Source organism: Arachis stenosperma, chromosome 10 (assembly GCF_014773155.1).
Source record: "Arachis stenosperma cultivar V10309 chromosome 10, arast.V10309.gnm1.PFL2, whole genome shotgun sequence".
NCBI lineage: Eukaryota > Viridiplantae > Streptophyta > Magnoliopsida > Fabales > Fabaceae > Arachis > Arachis stenosperma.
In genome coordinates, this window is record NC_080386.1 from 117,141,792 (window position 1) to 117,159,461 (window position 17,670).

Here is a 17,670-nt window from a genome sequence, read left to right on the forward strand (position 1 = left end):
TTGTGATTTTTTTAAAGGTAAAAAATAGTTTTAAAAAGTTAAAAAATATAGAGATCAAATTTTGATTGATTTTTTTTATATGTACTTTCTAAATAGTTATCTAAATATTCTTATAAAATTTTGAATCAAATACATAAATATTTTGCTAAATATAAAAAATGAACAAAAAATAAAGATACTTTTGTTAGCATTTTTAAAAATTGAAAAGAATGATTTTAGTAGCCTACTCTATAATATTACTCGTGTTTTTATCTAATAATTTCAATTTTTAAAAAATAAATAATTTTATGATGATAATATAATATTAAAATTTTATGATGAAAAAAATATAGATTTCGATTTTATCATCTATATAAAGAGAAAACAATAACAAAATAAAAAGTATCACACTTCTTATTTAATAAAGAGTATATTTTAAGAAGAATTTTGGATGCCCTAATAAAATCATGTGCGGAAGTGCGTTTCGGTTTCATTTATTTCATTATTTATATACTAATTAAATATCTTATCTAACTATAATAATACTGCTTATTTAAAATATATTTTATATTACGATATAATGCATATCTATTAGTATATTTCGAACCTAATTATTAAATACTCATGCTACATATTTATGTAATTTTGTATTTAAGTTTGTTTAAATTGTTCTAACATAAAAAAAATTCAATACCGTTAAATAAAACGTAAAATACATGCGTTCAACACACATGAAATCGCTATTTCATTCGCGCTTCATTATGAAAAAACGTTCTTTCTTCAACACACATGAAATTACTATTCTCTTCGAATCTCTCTCAAAATCACTCGAACTTCACTCACGTTCTCTTCAGAAACCACTACTGAAAAAGAATCGCGAGAAGATTTCGAAAGTAAGAAGCAAAAACAAACCACCACAACAACAGAGACTAACGAAGGTATGAGAAAAACTACTGTTCATTTTAAATTTTACAATTTCACGTTTCTCCTAGTTGCATTTTAGGTTTACTGGATAGAGTTGCTTCGTTTAGTAGATCGACGTATTCTGATTCCATTTTTACAGCATAGCTAGGGCTTGGAATGAAATGTGTTCTTATTTTCATTCCGTTCAGTGGAGTTGCTATTTTTTATTCACATGATTGTTAGTACATTTAGTTGACTTCTTTTGCATGCAAAAATACTATTCTTGATGAATGAATGTTTATAACATTTTATTCAACACATGCATGTTGCTCGGTTAAGTGGAGTTACTCATTTTCATTCACTTGATTGTTAGTGTGTTTAGTTGAGTTCATTTGCATGCAGAAATATTTTTCTTGATCATTGAATGACTATCATGTTTTATTCAGCACATGAATGGGGTTCGGTCCAATGGAATTGGTTATTTTCATTCACTTGATTGTTAGTGTGTTCAGTTGAGTCCTTTTGCATTCAAAAATGCTTTTGTTGCTGATTAAATTCTTATAACGTTTTATTCACAACATGAATAGTGTTCAGTTCAGTGGAATTGGTCATTTTCATTCACTTGATTGTTAGTGTGTTCAGTTGGTTCCTTTTATATGCAAAAATGATTTTTTTTTTTGCTGATTCAATGTCTATTACATTTTAGTCAACACATGAATGCCGTTTGGTTCAGTGGGTTTGGCCATTTTCATTCACTTGATTGTTAGTATATTCAATTTGGTCCTTTTGCATGCATGAATGATTTTCTTGATGATTGAATGTTTATCACTTTTCAATGGAGTTGATAATTTTGATTCACCTGATTGTTAGTATATTCAGGTAGCTTCTTTTGTATGCATAAATGATTTTTTAGTTGTTTCATAATTTATCATATTTTATTCAGTGCATCAAGTGAGTTTGGTTCAGTGAGTTGGGACATTTTCATTCACTTGATTAAGATATGCATGCTTGTACTTGTCGGTGTATTAAGTAAAGTATTGACCAATTTTTTTGTCCTTACAGCAAAAATGAAGAAGACGATGGTGACAAAGAAGGAGAAGCCGTGCTATAACGTAAGCACATTAAATACATTTATCTGCTTTGATTCGAATAAAATCTATTTTGTATTATAAATATATCGTGACATTCTGTTTTGAAACCTTGCAGAAAACTCACGATTGCAGATACCAAATAAAGACAATTGCAATAGTGTTCAAGAATTTGAGTCAGGAAAAGAAAGATATAGTTGAAGAAATGGGATTCGGTGTCCTGGCACATGTCCCGAAAATGAACGTCTCCCACGCCCTCTTGAGAGAATTGATTGATTGCTATAATGAATACCATGGATACCTGAAAACTCTCCATGGAAAAATATATATAACACCTCCCAAGATAGCAGCTGCGCTGGGCATAAACCACATCGGTAATACACTTTTCACTTTCAGCTTATTTTCGATTCATTGATTCCTTTGATTTCGGTTCATTTGGGTACAGAAAATTAAAATGAGCCTTTTTGGCTGATTTCTTGCAATTAAAATATTGTAGGGAATCATTTTCTTGAAAAGGTTGAGTATGGCAGATTGAATGAGGCAGACAAGGCAATATTTGACAGCCTCAAATGTGTTACGTTGGCATCTTTGACAAAGTCTGTCCTGGATATGAGTGTTGAAGGAGAGGAGAACCAGAAAAAAATTCCGGAGGACTTTTGTTGTCGTCGTACAGAAGCGCTTCTTGCTGCTGACGACGGTAAGCATGACCTCCTCGATCCATAAGCTGCCTATCTTTCATGTGGACAATATCTAACAGTGGGATTGGGTAAATCATGTGCTTAGCTTCTTGAGGAAGGGAATCGAGAACAAAAGAAAGGGAAAGAAACATTCTGTTAACGGCTGTGTTTTTGTTTTGATGCTTATTTATTTCCATGAAACCAAGTTCCCTCGCTTGGATGGACTTGATGCTCCCCTGCCACCGTAGGTGGCCCACTGGACAAAGAAGATGATGCTCGACCGAATTACTCAAGAAGCAACGGACCCAATGGTAAATTAAACAACAATTTTCCCCTAGTTGTAGATGCTTCTAAAAATACTCTGCTAACTAGATACTCTGCTTATTTATTTTTCCTAATTGCATTTTAAGTTTATTGGATTGAGTTGCTTCATTTAGTAGATTGACTTATTCTGAAATGTGTTCTTATTTTCTTTCTGTCCAGTGGAGTTTCTAATTTTAATTCACTTGATTGTTTGTGTGTTCATTTGAATCCTTTTATGTACAGAAATGTTTTTTTATGATTAAATGTTTATCACATTTTATTCACTACATGAATGTTGTTCGATTCAATGGGGCTTGTAATTTTGATTCACCTGATCGTTAATGTGTTCAGTTGAGTCCTGGTGCATGCAGAAATATTTTTCTTGATGATTTAATATTTATCACGTATTATTCATCACATGAATGGTGTTCGATTCAGTGTTTCTGCTCATTTTGGTTCATCACATGATTGATGCTTCTAAAATACTCTGCTAACTAAATAAGTTTGTATTTTAGGGACTTCTGTATAGAAAGCAAATAAAGGAGGAAAAAACAAAAAGAAAGAAGGTGGAGAAGAAACAAACTCTTTTGAAGGGGAAAAAGAAAGGAAAATGAAAGAAAGAAGAAAAGAAAATTATTGATCTTGATGATTTTTCGGAAGAAGACACTTTTTCCGAATCTGAATCTGAATCCGACAAAATACCGCCAGCCAACAGAACAAAACAACAAAGGCTGGTTAAAAAACAAAAGATTGTTGAGACGAATTCAGAAACAACAAGAGAAACTAAAAGCAGTCCCATGGATTCAAAAAATAGAAGTGAATCTGAAAACCAGTAAATTTGATGTTCATATTGGTTTCGTTTTACTTGCATTTGGTTAAAATTGTTCTTATGTGCTTGTTCTTATGTATTGCAGAGAAGAAGAAATTGAAAAAATAGCAACAAAGAAAAGAAAACAACCATAGAAGGTGGTTATAAAAGAAAGCAAAAAAAGGAAGCTTGTGTCGACAGATTCAGAGAGCACAAGCCAATCCGAAAGCCAGTAAGTATCGGGTGATGTTCATTTATGTGATTGTATTGTATTGAACTGGTTTAGTTTTGTTTTTCTTTGCTGAAAATTATTTATGTATGCTTGTTAAGTAAATTACAAATATAATATTGTTCAGTGGAGTTGGTCAAGTTGATTCATTTGATTGTCAATTGTTTAGTTGAGTCCTTTTGCATGCAGAAATCTTTTCTCTTGATAATTGAATGTGTATCACGTTTTATTCAGCACATGAATTGCGTTCGGTTCAGTGGGCTTTGTAATTTTTGTTCACTTGATTGTTAGTGTCTTCACTTGTTCTTTTGTATGCAGAAATATTTTTCTTAATAATTGAATGTGTATTACATTTTATTCAGCACATGAATTGCGTTCGGCTTAGTGGTATTGCTCATTTTCATTCACTTGATTGTTATTGTCTTCATTTGGGTCCTTTCGCATTAGAAATGTTTTTCTTACTGATATTTGTCTCTGGTATAAATTCGATGTGTTTGTCTGTATTGCAAAGAAAAAGAAATCGAAAATACATCCTTAGTGAAAAGAAAACAACCGGGGAAGGTGGCCAAAAAATAAAGCAAATCAGGAAAGCTTGTTTTCACAGATTCAGAGAGTAAAACTGAATCTGACAAGGAGTAAGTTTCTCAAATTATATTTTCAATTATTAATGCTTTTGTTTTAGGTTCATTGATACTTATTTTATGAATTTTCAGAACTGAACAAGAAAAGGATAGTGCTGCGGAAAGAAGAAGACATGCATTGCAGATGTTAAGAGAAAAGAGATCAAAGAGAAGAAATGATGGATCTCAGACAGCAAACATTGCTCCAAATAGGTTTGACTCCACAGAGGCACAAAATAATTTTTTTGAGACGTAAGATTCGGTTTCTTATATTGAGCTCTTTTTCTTTGTTTGCTAACATTTATTAGAACCTCTTCTAATTCCTCTGGATTCACTGAGTAATATTTATTTATCTTGCTTAGACTGCTGACTATAAATCTGGCTAGCGAACCTATCTTACAGACTCAAGCGAGCTCCACACCGTCTGTGAATGCCCCGGACAATACCATGTAAATTCGTTCATTGCAGGCTTTACTTTCGATTTAGTAGATTCCAGAAATGAATTTTATGTGTTTTTAGACCTGTACTTTTAATCTTGGTTGCTGATTTTAATTTGGTATTTTTTTATTAGGAAAAATACTCCAGAAACCCCGGTAAAAGCTTTTCGAAGAAAGAAAATCCATTAAAAAAAGAGTTTTAAAACTCCACCAGTGTAAGTTAAAAATATTTATGTTGCTCTTTTAGATTTAGGTAATAAATTTTGTTTAATTAATCACACGAAAATTGTGTTTAAATGTCAGTAGCACTACACCTGATTCTGACCTACAAATAATTGAGGTTTGAGAAGAAACTTGTTCTCAACCTTTGAAAATGTGAGTATTTTAATGTGTAAATTTTGGTTTCTCATAACCTATTCTAATTATTCAACATTAACTTCTTCCTTCTTCACATTCCTTAGAGATCCTATTGCGGTGTCTCTTCCGAGTTCTCTTAAGGAAGAGTTACTCAAAGATGACTATATCTATGTCCCTTCTGATAATGAGTAAGTTGCACATAATTTTTTTTTTATTTTAATGGTATAAGATAATAATTTGGGGTCATTATTAAACTGTTTTTTTATTTAATGCAACAGCCCTCTGAAAACGCAACAACAGCCCTGCAAAGAAAGTATAGTTCAGTTGATGTGTAAGTTTTACTGCTTGTACAAATCTTGATAATTTCGGTTCACTACATGGTTTAATTATGGTTCAGTTGCATCCAAAAATGAATTCAATGTGTACTTATTTTTGGACTCTCTTCTATTTCTTACAACTGCCCTACAGAACCCGAAAAGCAGGCTGCAGAAGAATCTTCCCCAAGGAAGACGGAGCCAGAACCTCCGTTGAATTTGTAAGTTTTAATTAATATCATTCTTTAAGTTGTAATTAAATTCTTTTATTAGATTTAATGATACAGGATAATAATTCTGGGTCGTTATTAAACTCTTTTCTGTTTAATGCAGCAGCCCTCCTAAATAACAACAGCAACCTTGCCAATAAGCTCCAACGGCACGGCAATTGGAAGAAGATGCACAGCCTGACTTGTAAGTTTTTTGCTTGTTTAAATTTGGATAATTTCGGTTCACTGCTTTGTTTAATTTTAGTTCACTAATTTGTTTAATCCAGAAATCAATAACTCTCTTTGTCGTCATGCAGTGCTGCTCGTCCTAGGCAATGAAAAGATGATGTGCCTTCCTTCAGTCTTGGAATAAGTCTCCAGCATCTCAACCAACTCTCCCATCTCAAGTGACAGTGACTCAACCAACTCAGTCCTCTGAACCGACGGTGTCAGACTTTGAAGTCCTGGTAAATGCGGTGGTAGATGCTGGGATAACGACGGCACTAAAATTTGCTGAAGCAACGAGTGCCAAGCCGAGCTTCACAGCTGCTGAAGTTTACAAGACTCTAGAAAAAGAGAAAGAAATCACAAAGGAGTTGAAGGAGAAGTGTTATCATTTAATGACACATATCAAAGAAACCAAAGATAATACCGATGAATATGACCCCTTATTCATCTTGAACCATCAAGCGAATTTCGAGGGGATTAGACATCACTTCATATCTCTAATGCCTGGACAACATGTGAAAAGCACAGTAAATTCTTTGCTTATTGTGTTAACATTAATGATTTTTTTCTAAAGACTCTAATACCACATATCTCGTAAATTTTCTTCTTGTAGGTGGTCAATACACATTGCATGATTCTCAACGACATGAAATGTCTCCGGTTTGAGAAAGATACATACTGTGTGCCAACGAATATTGTAGCTAGTAAGCCAAATTTTTTATTCCCTGCTGATTAAATGTGTATAACGTTTTATTCAGCACATGAATTGCATTCGGTTCAGTAGTGTTGGCCATTTTTGTTCATTAATTATTTGTATCTTCAGTTATGTCCTTCTACATGCAGAAAATATTTTTCTTGATCATAAAATGTGTATAACGTTTTATTCAGCACATGAATTGTATTTGGTTTAGTGGTTGATCATTTTCGTTCACTTGATTGTTAGTGTCTTCAGTTATGTCTTTTTGTATGTAGAAAATGTCTTTTTTTTATGATAAAATGTGTATCACATTTTATTCAGCACATAAATTACGTTTGGTTCAGTGGTGTTTGTCATTTTAATGATAAATTTAATATAATTTAACTAAATATATCAAATTAAACACAATTCAAATACAAATTTAATATAATAAGTTACATATAAAATTTTTAACATAAAAATTAAAACAAAATAAATTAAAATTACTTACATAACTTATATATACAAAAGTATTTAAGTAAATTTTTTATCGCAAAAATTTTATAGATCGTCATAGACTAAATATCTCAATTTTCATTCGTTCCTCTTTTTATTTAGGTGAATTCTATGATATCTCTGTTGTGGTGTTTAAATTGTCTAACTTATCTTTTAAAATAAAATATAAAATATTTAAAATAAAAAAATAAATTATTTAAAATTTATTAAATATTATCTATTTACTTTTTTTAATAACTTAGACACAGTATTAAAGGCACTATAACACTCACTTTTTCTTTATTCATGGGACAAGTCTCTGTCCTCGTAAAATTTTACCCATCCCTATTAACTTCTTTATCACGAATAATTTTAACAAGAGTTATGTTATGTGTACACCAAAATCAACCACCAAAGTTAGTCATTAGTATAAAATACATACTAGAATACAAATATATATTGAAAGTAAATTAAACTACACATGTATTTATACACAAATACATTAGTGGCTGATTTTAATGGCTGATTTTGATATACAAATAGCATTTTTGTTCCAACAAATATCCGCGAGGCGGATTTTTTTCATGAAAAATGCTACTTGTATGACAAAATTTAGTCTTTGGTCAGTCTTTAATATTATTTAATTATTTTTAATTAAAATATATTCCTAATTTTTAGATACACATTTATAATTAAGATTAATTTAAATTTTAAAAACTAAAACTTTTCTAACTTCCTACCCACTTCATAGTTAGTTATTGTTTTCTTCTTCTACGTTCCTTCTCTCTCTATAACACGATTTTCTTCTTTCTTCTATTCTTCGTTCTATTTTGTTCTGCGCTTCTTTTTTATAGTGGCCGTAATTTCTTTTTCAATTATAACACATCTAAAATTATTAATTTATACAGAAAATGTTTTTGAAACATATCCAAAATCATAAATCTAAAATTTAAATTTAAACATTAAAAAAATAATAGTAACACATCTAAAATTATGAAGTGATACACAAAATATTTCTAAAACACATTCAAAATCATAAATAAAAAATTTAAACTCTTACGGTGGTCATAATTGCAGATATAACAGTGTTGACAATTTGAGGATTGTGATTTTTTAAGTTGTTCTTCTACCTAAATCATTCTCCAATGCAAATTAGGATGTTGTACATGGCATGCAAAATCAATGTGATTGAATAACTAAACAGATACATACAGTTAACTATGAATCACTTTCTCTTAAACACATCTAAAATACTTGAGGTCCACTTCCGACGAAGAAGAATTAGCGACGCTAATCTATGTGGACTAACGCGACGAGGAGTAGGACGAAGCAAGGCTGCAGACTGAGCGGCGAGAAGGAAGGCGATGCCAAGAACGAGCGAGGCAGACGACGGCATTGCAGAAGAATGGCAAAGCGGAAGAACGGCGCTGTGGATGACGCGGCGGTGCCGAGGAGGACGGCGGCGCGGACGAACAATCATAGACGAATTAAAATCTTCAATATTACTGAATTTATATTTTTGGAAGTGTATTTAAATGATAATTTGTTAATAATTAAAAATAATAAAACTGAAATAAAATTTTAAATTTTAAATTTTAAATTTTAATTTTATTTAGTTTATATTTTAGATGTGTATTTAATTTTAAAAAAAAATATATTAAATCTCTTTAAATTTATTTATTTAATTTTTCTAAATTATTATAATAAAAAATTAAATATCGTATAATTTTTAAAAAATATCTAATTGAATTGTTTTTGCATCTCTGTACACAAACACCGAAACACATGTTTGGACTATATATATTGGTTTGGTGCTTTTGGCATTTTATACCTTCACGTTGATTCCCCGTCCCCATGCACTAAAATGTAAGCACAACAATAATTATTATCCACCTTTATCACAAATGAAATGGATATCTTATTTGGCCCGGAGAATTATGTGGTCCATTTTCAATAATTAACAACTGCACGCCAAAATCTAGAAGGAGAAATTATACATGCGTTTGTGTACATTTTTGTTGTTGTTGGATATTTTATTTATTTATTATTATACATATTTTAAATTCAATATATCCTTCAAGTGTTTCATCGTTTTGTTATTGACCAAGTAGTTGTCCTTTTAACTTATTTGTTATGCCTTATCGTCCTAAATATAACAAGTTTATGTTGGAAAGTTTTTAGCACTTCACTTTAGGCAATATAATCTACTATGATATATTTATGGGCTTTAGTTAATGGGATATATATTTGGTTAGCGTGTTTATTTTCAAACCTTTTTTTTAGTATTTATATATATTTGGTTAGCGTGTTTATATATATGTATATGTGATTAGATAATGTTCAAATATATTTGTTCCAAAATATTTTACCTGAAAAAAGGAGATGGGGATTGGGTTTAGAGTAATGATCCAAGCGCCTTAATTAGAGTTGCTCCTTTAGACATTTTTGGGACGGTGATGAGTAAAAGTACTTGTAAGAAATTTTAATGTTTAAATCAATAGATATATCAACAGATATGAATGTATGGGAGCAATTGTCTCCATTGAATTTTAGAAGAAACAAAAAACTAATAAGTATATATGTGTATATATATTCCCTTCATTTTAATAATGTGTTTGTCTTTATATAAATTTTATTTTATTTTATATATATATATATATATATTCACTACTAGAAAACTAGTTATTATAGACGGATATTTCCGACGGATTTTATCCCACGGAAATACAGAGAAAATTTCAGAGGGATTTTTTGTCGAAAAACAAAAAAAATGGATTAGCATAAATTACAGATGGAAAAGAGAATCCGTTGATAATTCCGTCGGAAAATTTTTTTTCCAAGAGAAATAGTTACAGACGGAAAATCCGTCTGTAATAATTTAATAAAATGCAAATCTATTACAGACGAATTTATTAAATTATTACAGACGGATTTTTCATCTGTAATTTAAAATTTTCCGTCGAAAAATATTGATTTAAAACTAACTTAACCTAATGTCTCGAGCTTCATTCACAATTCACACACGTTCATTCACACTTCACACACGAGCTTCTTCCTCACGAGCTGCTTCTTCTCTGGTCACACGAGCTTCTTCCGCCGTTGCCGTCGTTCACATCGCACGATCTCTCTGTCATCCCTTGCGTCGCACGAGCTCCTTCCGCTGCCGCTCTCGTCGCGTCTCCTCCCTTGGTCGCCATCGTTGCAGAGCTCCCTCCACCGCTCTCGTTGCGTCTGCTCCCTTCATCGCCGTCGTCACAAAGCTCTCTCCGCTGCCGCTCTTGTTGCGTTTGCTCCCTTAGTGAATTTCAGGTATAATCTGATTTTGTGATTTTAGTGCTTAGGGCTCAATTTTTCTGTACCAATTTTAGGTTTATCAATTTTTCTTCGCAATTTCTATCTTCTTGTTGCTGTTGATGCTGATTGAGCTTGGTGTAGGTTTATCAATTATTTTACTATCAGCGAAGAAAGAGATTTTTTTGTCGGTCATGTCTGCAGCGATTCGTGAAAAACTCAGCCCAACTCGGTGGAAACTCGGTGGTTGTTGTTGAATGGCGAAGCTTGAAGCGAAGCTCGGAATGATAGTTGACTCCGTTGGTAACTTCTTCTCTGGCAAAGACCAGCTTCCCTTGTGTGACCCTGGTAACTTCTTTTAAACCCTAGTGCTATCTTTCTCCTGTCTAATTTGACATAAGATAGAAGTTAATAGGTCCTTTGTTGGATCCATTATGCATTGCTATAGTTACACTGATATATAAAGTCTGATTCTTTAAATTGCAGCTCTAAATGCAAGTGGTCTTGACAAATCTTTTAAATCAATAGGAAGAAATCCCTCATATGTTGATTTGGAGGTGAGTTAATATTCAGGACATGTCTTGTAGCTTATTTCTCCTCATTAAACCAAATTTTGTTGCTTTATTCTAATTATTTGAATGTGTTCTTGTTTGACAGTTGACTTAACAAAAATTGACAAGAAGGGAAGGTATAAGCTTTTCTTGTTTGAGGATACTTGCTAAGATTAAAGCCTCGCTATCTTTCACTTAAAATTTCTGAAGGTTTTGATAAATTTTACCACCAATAGAAGCAGGAGGCTAATCTGATCCAATCTGCTTTTATTGTCAATTATCTCTGTTTCCATCTCAATGTGTTCATGTCCTAAATAACATTGTTCATCTTTTGTTGTTTAGGAAGTTTGCAGACAAGATTGCAGCCTCTAGTTACTATGTGGTTGTTCCAGACTTCTTTTATGGTGAACCCTATGATCCTCAGAATACTAATAGACTTCTTTAATACCAATTTCTCTTTTAGTCAGTTGTTCTCTCATTAGCATGTAACCGGATAGTTTTTTCCTTTATGTTCTGATTTGTAGGTTGGAGAAGATGTCGTAGGAGAACTAACCAAGTCGATGCAAAAAATTGGATTGGATATGCGAGTTTTAGCTTTAGTCAGTACCACTAACCTCTCTTCAAGATTGATTAATAATTTTTAATATATGGACTTGAGAATGATGGTTTCAAGTTTGTGTTTGATAGAAAGTTTGGACTAATAAGGCTGTACACCAGACTAACTCGGTGATTTTGCATTAGGTTAATAATACCATTGGAACACTAGCTGGAGGCAGATTCTACAATCAGGATGTCATTGCTGCTGTGATCCTTGGTACAGGGACAAATGCAGCATATGTGGAACGTGCAAATACTATTCCAAAATGGCATGGCCCTCACCCAAAATCAGGAGACATGGTAAGTAGGTTATACTATTTATGACTGTCATTGTCTTGCATGTTAGAAATATCTTTACTTTACTATCATACTAGAGCTAGCGTCACCATTTGCTGGTATAAAGCATGCTCTGATTACATGTAAATACTGCAGGTTATAAACATGGAGTAGGGTAATTTTCGATCCTCACATCTTCCTCTAATAGAATATGACGTAGCTCTAGATGCTGAGAGCTTAAACCCTGGAGAGCAGGTCAAGATCATCACGTTATAGTCATTGGTTTAAAGCTTTAACCAGCATGTGTAATTCTGTAATATTCTTCCACTATTGTTCACAGATATTTGAGAAGTTGATTTCTGATATGTATTTGGGGGACATTGTAAGGATAGCTTTATTGAAGATGGCTGAAGAAGCTGACTTTTTTGGAGATACAGTTCCCCTCAAGTTGAGAGTTGCTTTCATACTCAGGTATGCATGCTAGTTAATTATACTCAAGTATTACAAGAAGCTGTGCTGCCTCCCTTGCAGTGAGATTGTTTTTTTATATACGTTAGTTTTTTATGAAGAGAAATGCATTTCTGTTTAACCTAATTAATAATACTTGCATGCCACAGAAATTGAAGACACTCGCCACAGAACAGCTTTCTTGGATGGTGATTCTGTTGTGAACCTTCCCCTGTTTCGCCTTTTAAGGTATATCATTATTATCTGTGTTTATGCTGCTTCTGCTCTTCATTATTGTCCACAATCAAGGCATCTATATATTGATACTGCACGAAGATTTGAAAGATCTAGCACAACGGTGAGAACAACTTTTTTTCCATCATTTTCCCCTTTTTAGAGTTTATTTGTTATGACTCTTATTATGTTGAGTATAATTAGGATGCTTTGGATATATAAGGAGTTTAAAGGAAACTAGATATCACTCTTTATAGGTTCTCTCCTGAATGGAGTGCAGGTGACAGCACAAAATCCTGAGAAAGGTGGAACATTTGTGACTAATAGAGAGCGAGTATGTCATATAAAGGTTATAGTCTATAGTTGAGGCTTTAGAATTTTCCTTGCATTTTGCTTGGTTTCACAAATGTTGTGAAACAATTAGTTGCTGTTATTTGTTGGCTGTCATTTTGGTGCTATGGATTTTCTATTTTATCTTGAGATTATGTTTAGGTGATGAACTTAATTCCAGGGAGAGGTGAGAAAGTATTTAAAAAAATTGGAATAGTTTCTCTATTTAAAATTTAGGTGTTTGCTACTCTGTTGATTGAATTAGTGCTTGTATGAATGCTTACCATGGTCATCTTCAATAAAATTTAGGTCCTGTCTACAAGTAAGACGTTTTTACCATGGTCATCTTCAATAAATGCTTGTATGGGTTCACAGACTATATTCTCTTGGTCATTGTTGTCTCCTTTTTTCCCCTCTTAAAATGTTTGATATTTTACACTGTGGTAACTAATTTTAATTATTTAAGCGTATACTTAAGTAGTTTTTTTCCTTACCAGGCACATGCTTATGATAGTTGATGAAATATCTTAGTTTGTTCTTCTCTGTCTTAAGCATATGGAGATTCATCTTTCCGGAATTGCAAGCTAGCCTCTGAGAAAGCAATGGCTACAATAGTTAAAAACTTGCAGGTTTTGTTCCTTCACCTTCGCCAAGCCTTTGGACTTGGGCTAATCAAGTAAAACAAGCCTGGGGCCATCTTAGATGCATTTATCTATTTTGTTACTCTTGTGACTTAGTTTGATCTTCTATACCTCTATAATTTGCTTTATTTAAGTGTTGATTTGTGTTTCTTTGCCTCCCTTATTAGCTTATAGATTGGCATATATAATGCCCTTGTTGAATTGCTATATGCGGTCTTATTTAGTGGCCAACTACCATTTTACTGACTAATAATATTCAATAGGATTAGCTGACATTAGCTATCCTTCCAAACATGGCTAAAACTTAAAAGTATATAGATTACAGATAACTTAAAATCTCTAATGTTTTATTGGAAAGGATAACTGATGCTACAATTTGACTTTTTCCCCCCTCTAACCATGGGAAACTATTTTCAAATTCTGAATCAATACAAAAGAGAGCTGAAGCTGCAGTGCTCCTTAAGCAGTTGGAATATCCGGTTTGTTTTGATTTTCTTTATATTAAAAATTAGCCAAAACTTATCTCATTTTTAGCATTCCTTAATTTTTAGCCAAAACTTCAAAATATTATTTGCTTATTCGTGTAGGCTAAAGAATGTAGTTTCAAGAATTGACTTCATTTTTTTTTGGCTTTTTCGCTTTCCAAAAGTTTGTGTAACCCTTTCTAGTCTGTGTAACCCTTGCTAATTCCACTCTGCATCTCACCAACACTAGGTGCTTCTCCCATGCTCCATCACCTTCTCCCTCTCAGAGTTCCAAAGCTAATGATAAAGATCCTCATTCAGGTCCATCTTCCTTGAAGGACAACGAGCTCGCCAAGTTTGCCGCCATTTCTGATACCTGGTTAGCTTTCTATTTGGTTCTTGTTGCACACATACATAAAAATCACATTTTGGAATCTGGGTTTTGGTTTTTCCAATTGGAGAATGTGAAATTTGCAACCTTTTTCTTAGTAGTGGTAATGGAATAATTAGAATTGAAAGCTGATTATAATTTGCTCTGGAACCATTTGAATTCAGTTTATAGTGAATTTGCTGCAATTGTGCAATTTTCTTTTTGTTAGATCTCTATAGAATCAAGGGTATGAGTTCCTGTAAATAATGGTAGAAATGTCTGGCTAATATAATAGATGTCCTCTATCTGTTTGTATTTTTGCCTGCATAAATAGGTGAGATTCTTCTTCTTCTTCTTCTTCTTCTTCTTCTTCTTCTTCTTCTTCTTCTTCTTCTTCTTCTTCTTCTTCTTCTTCTTCTTCTTCTTCTTCTTCTTCTTCTTCTTCAGCCAAGCTAATTCTTCTTCTTCAGCCAGATCTGTTGCTTCTTCTTTATTTTCTGCATAAATAGACAAAAATGAATGCTGAATTATTGCTCGATCTGCCAGCTTTGTTGATTTTGTTTGTTGTTGAGGTTAAAATATAAAACTAAAATCTGATGAGTCTCCTTCTCCTTTGATGTGAACTTCTTCTGTAAGTTTTAGATTCCTTGCTGATTCTAAAGCTTTTGCTATTGTAGACTTTAATTCTGCAATTTTATATTCTGAATCTGAATTCCAAAATTAGAGATATGTGATTAATAGCTGTGATCAACTTTAGCAAAGGAACAATGGGATGCATATAAATCTGTGATTGATAGCTGCAGCAAGCTCAGATCAGAAAAGGTATTTCTTTCAAATTATTTGTGGTTGTTTAATTAATGGAGGTAACATCAAAATTAGAATTTTTACTCCTGTGGATGTAGAGTAAACTGATTGATAATGCTCACTATTAAATAACTAGAACATTTTGGCCTTATGGTATACCTTGCATTAGATTAAATTTCTACTTTCCTGTTTATTAGTTATTTTAATGAGATAGGACATCTTTACTATTAGACTTATACAATTAAGTTGACTTTTGATGGGTTTGAAAGAGATTATATATCCAACTTTACTATTTGCCTGGTTTTCAGTTTCAAGTGGTGTGACTGAATTTCTAATGCACATATGTGATATCATGTTCTTGAGACTACACTTCAGGCTCTCATGTTCTTGCTTTTCTTCTTGTGTTGATGTTGAAAATGCAATTCTCACAGTGGATAGAGCAAGCTTCTGAACCCAACAAGGAAGCAGTTATTAAAGCATTGCTAGGTGCAAAAGAAGCTAAGCTTGGGATTAGATATCATATGCGCCTAATGGGTGAGGCTGCAGGTGTTCCTGTAAGTTCCTTTCATTGATTTGGCACTTATTATTAGGCTTCTTCTGTTTGAATGATATTGATTATAAATTATATCTGCTGGTAGAATATCACTACTCTTTCCTTGCAATTCATGCATATTGAACCAGAATCACAAACAAAACTTTTAGATGCTGCACTGAACTTGGAAGGAGTTTTGTTGGCTGGAGTTCCAGGAGCAGGAGGATTTGATGCTGTCTTTGCTGTTACTTTGCGAGATTCAAGCAACAATGTGACAAAAATATAGAGCTCACTCAATGTTCTTGCCCTTCTGGTTAAAGAAGATCCTTGTGGCGTTTCTTTAGAAAGTGCTGACCCTAGAACAAATGAAATCACTTCAGCTGTATCTTCAATTCATATTGAATAATTTATTGTAAATATTGTTTATTTTTAATACGATGAATTTGTTTATTTTTTGAAATATTGTAAATATTCAAATATAAATTAGATAAAAATTTGTATCAAATTTATATTTATTTTGTATAAAAACAAGTTTATTTTATAATTAGAAAAAGTAAAAAAAAGTCTATTTTACTTTACAGACGGATTTACAGATGGATTTTCTGTCTGTAATCATGATTTTTCAAAATTTAAATTACAGACGAAAAATCTATCGGAAAATCTGTCTGTAATTACAGACGAAAAATCCGTATGAAAATCTGTCTGTAATTATAGACAAAAAATTCGTCTGAAAATCTGTCTGTAATTACAGACGGAAAATCCGTCTGAAAATCTGCCTGTAATTATAGACAGAAAATCCGTCTGTAATTACAGACGAAAAATCCGTCTGAAAGTTTGTCGCCTTCAGGAAATGGAGGGAGAATTTACAGAGGAAAAATCCATCGATAACTAGTAAAAATCCGTCGGTAATTTTCCGACGGAAAAAATCCGTCGGTAAATAATTTCCGACGGAGTTTTTACAGAGGGACAAAATCCGTCGGTAACCAAAAATTTGTCTATAATAAAGACTAAATCTATTTGTAAATCTATCTGTATTTATCCATTTTCTAGTTGTGTATTAGTCACATATATGAAATATATATTGAAATTCTTATTTATTAAAAATGAGTTATAACTTTGATAACTAAATTTTGGTATATAAATAATATTTTTTATTTTATTTATATGTAAAAAAATTTATGTTACTAAATATCAACACAATAAAAAAGTTATTATTTTATATAAATTTAATCTATTAAAATTATAAAACAAATAATAATAATAATTTAATTGATATATATAATATATATTTAATGGATACGAAATATCTAACAAAGCACTACATATTAATGATAAACATATTATGTAATATTTTTAAAATATTGAAATGAAAAAATATTTTTGAATTATATAATTTTTTGTGTTAATTAAATTATTAAAAATATGACTAATATGCTTTAAATTTTGGATATCTAATTATTAAATATACACGTTAATTTTTTTTTATTTTTTTATATTATCTTTACCTTCATTACTAAAATTTTTTAGATTCATCACTAGGCATATGAGTAAAATGATACTAACTTGAATCTAAAAGTATTTAATTTGGATTGGCGTGGTATGTATAGAGCTTGAAATGGAGTATACTGGGTTTAGGGTAGAATAACCCTGTTGGTCGTGTAATGGTTATTACCTTCTTTTCAAACCATTTTGCTTAGTGGAAATTTTTTTTGGATAGAATGTTGGGTGGCATAGTTATAAAAATTAAACCACACTGACTAATTCAATAAAAAAATCAAAAGACCAGATTCTTATCGAATTCGGTTGGATA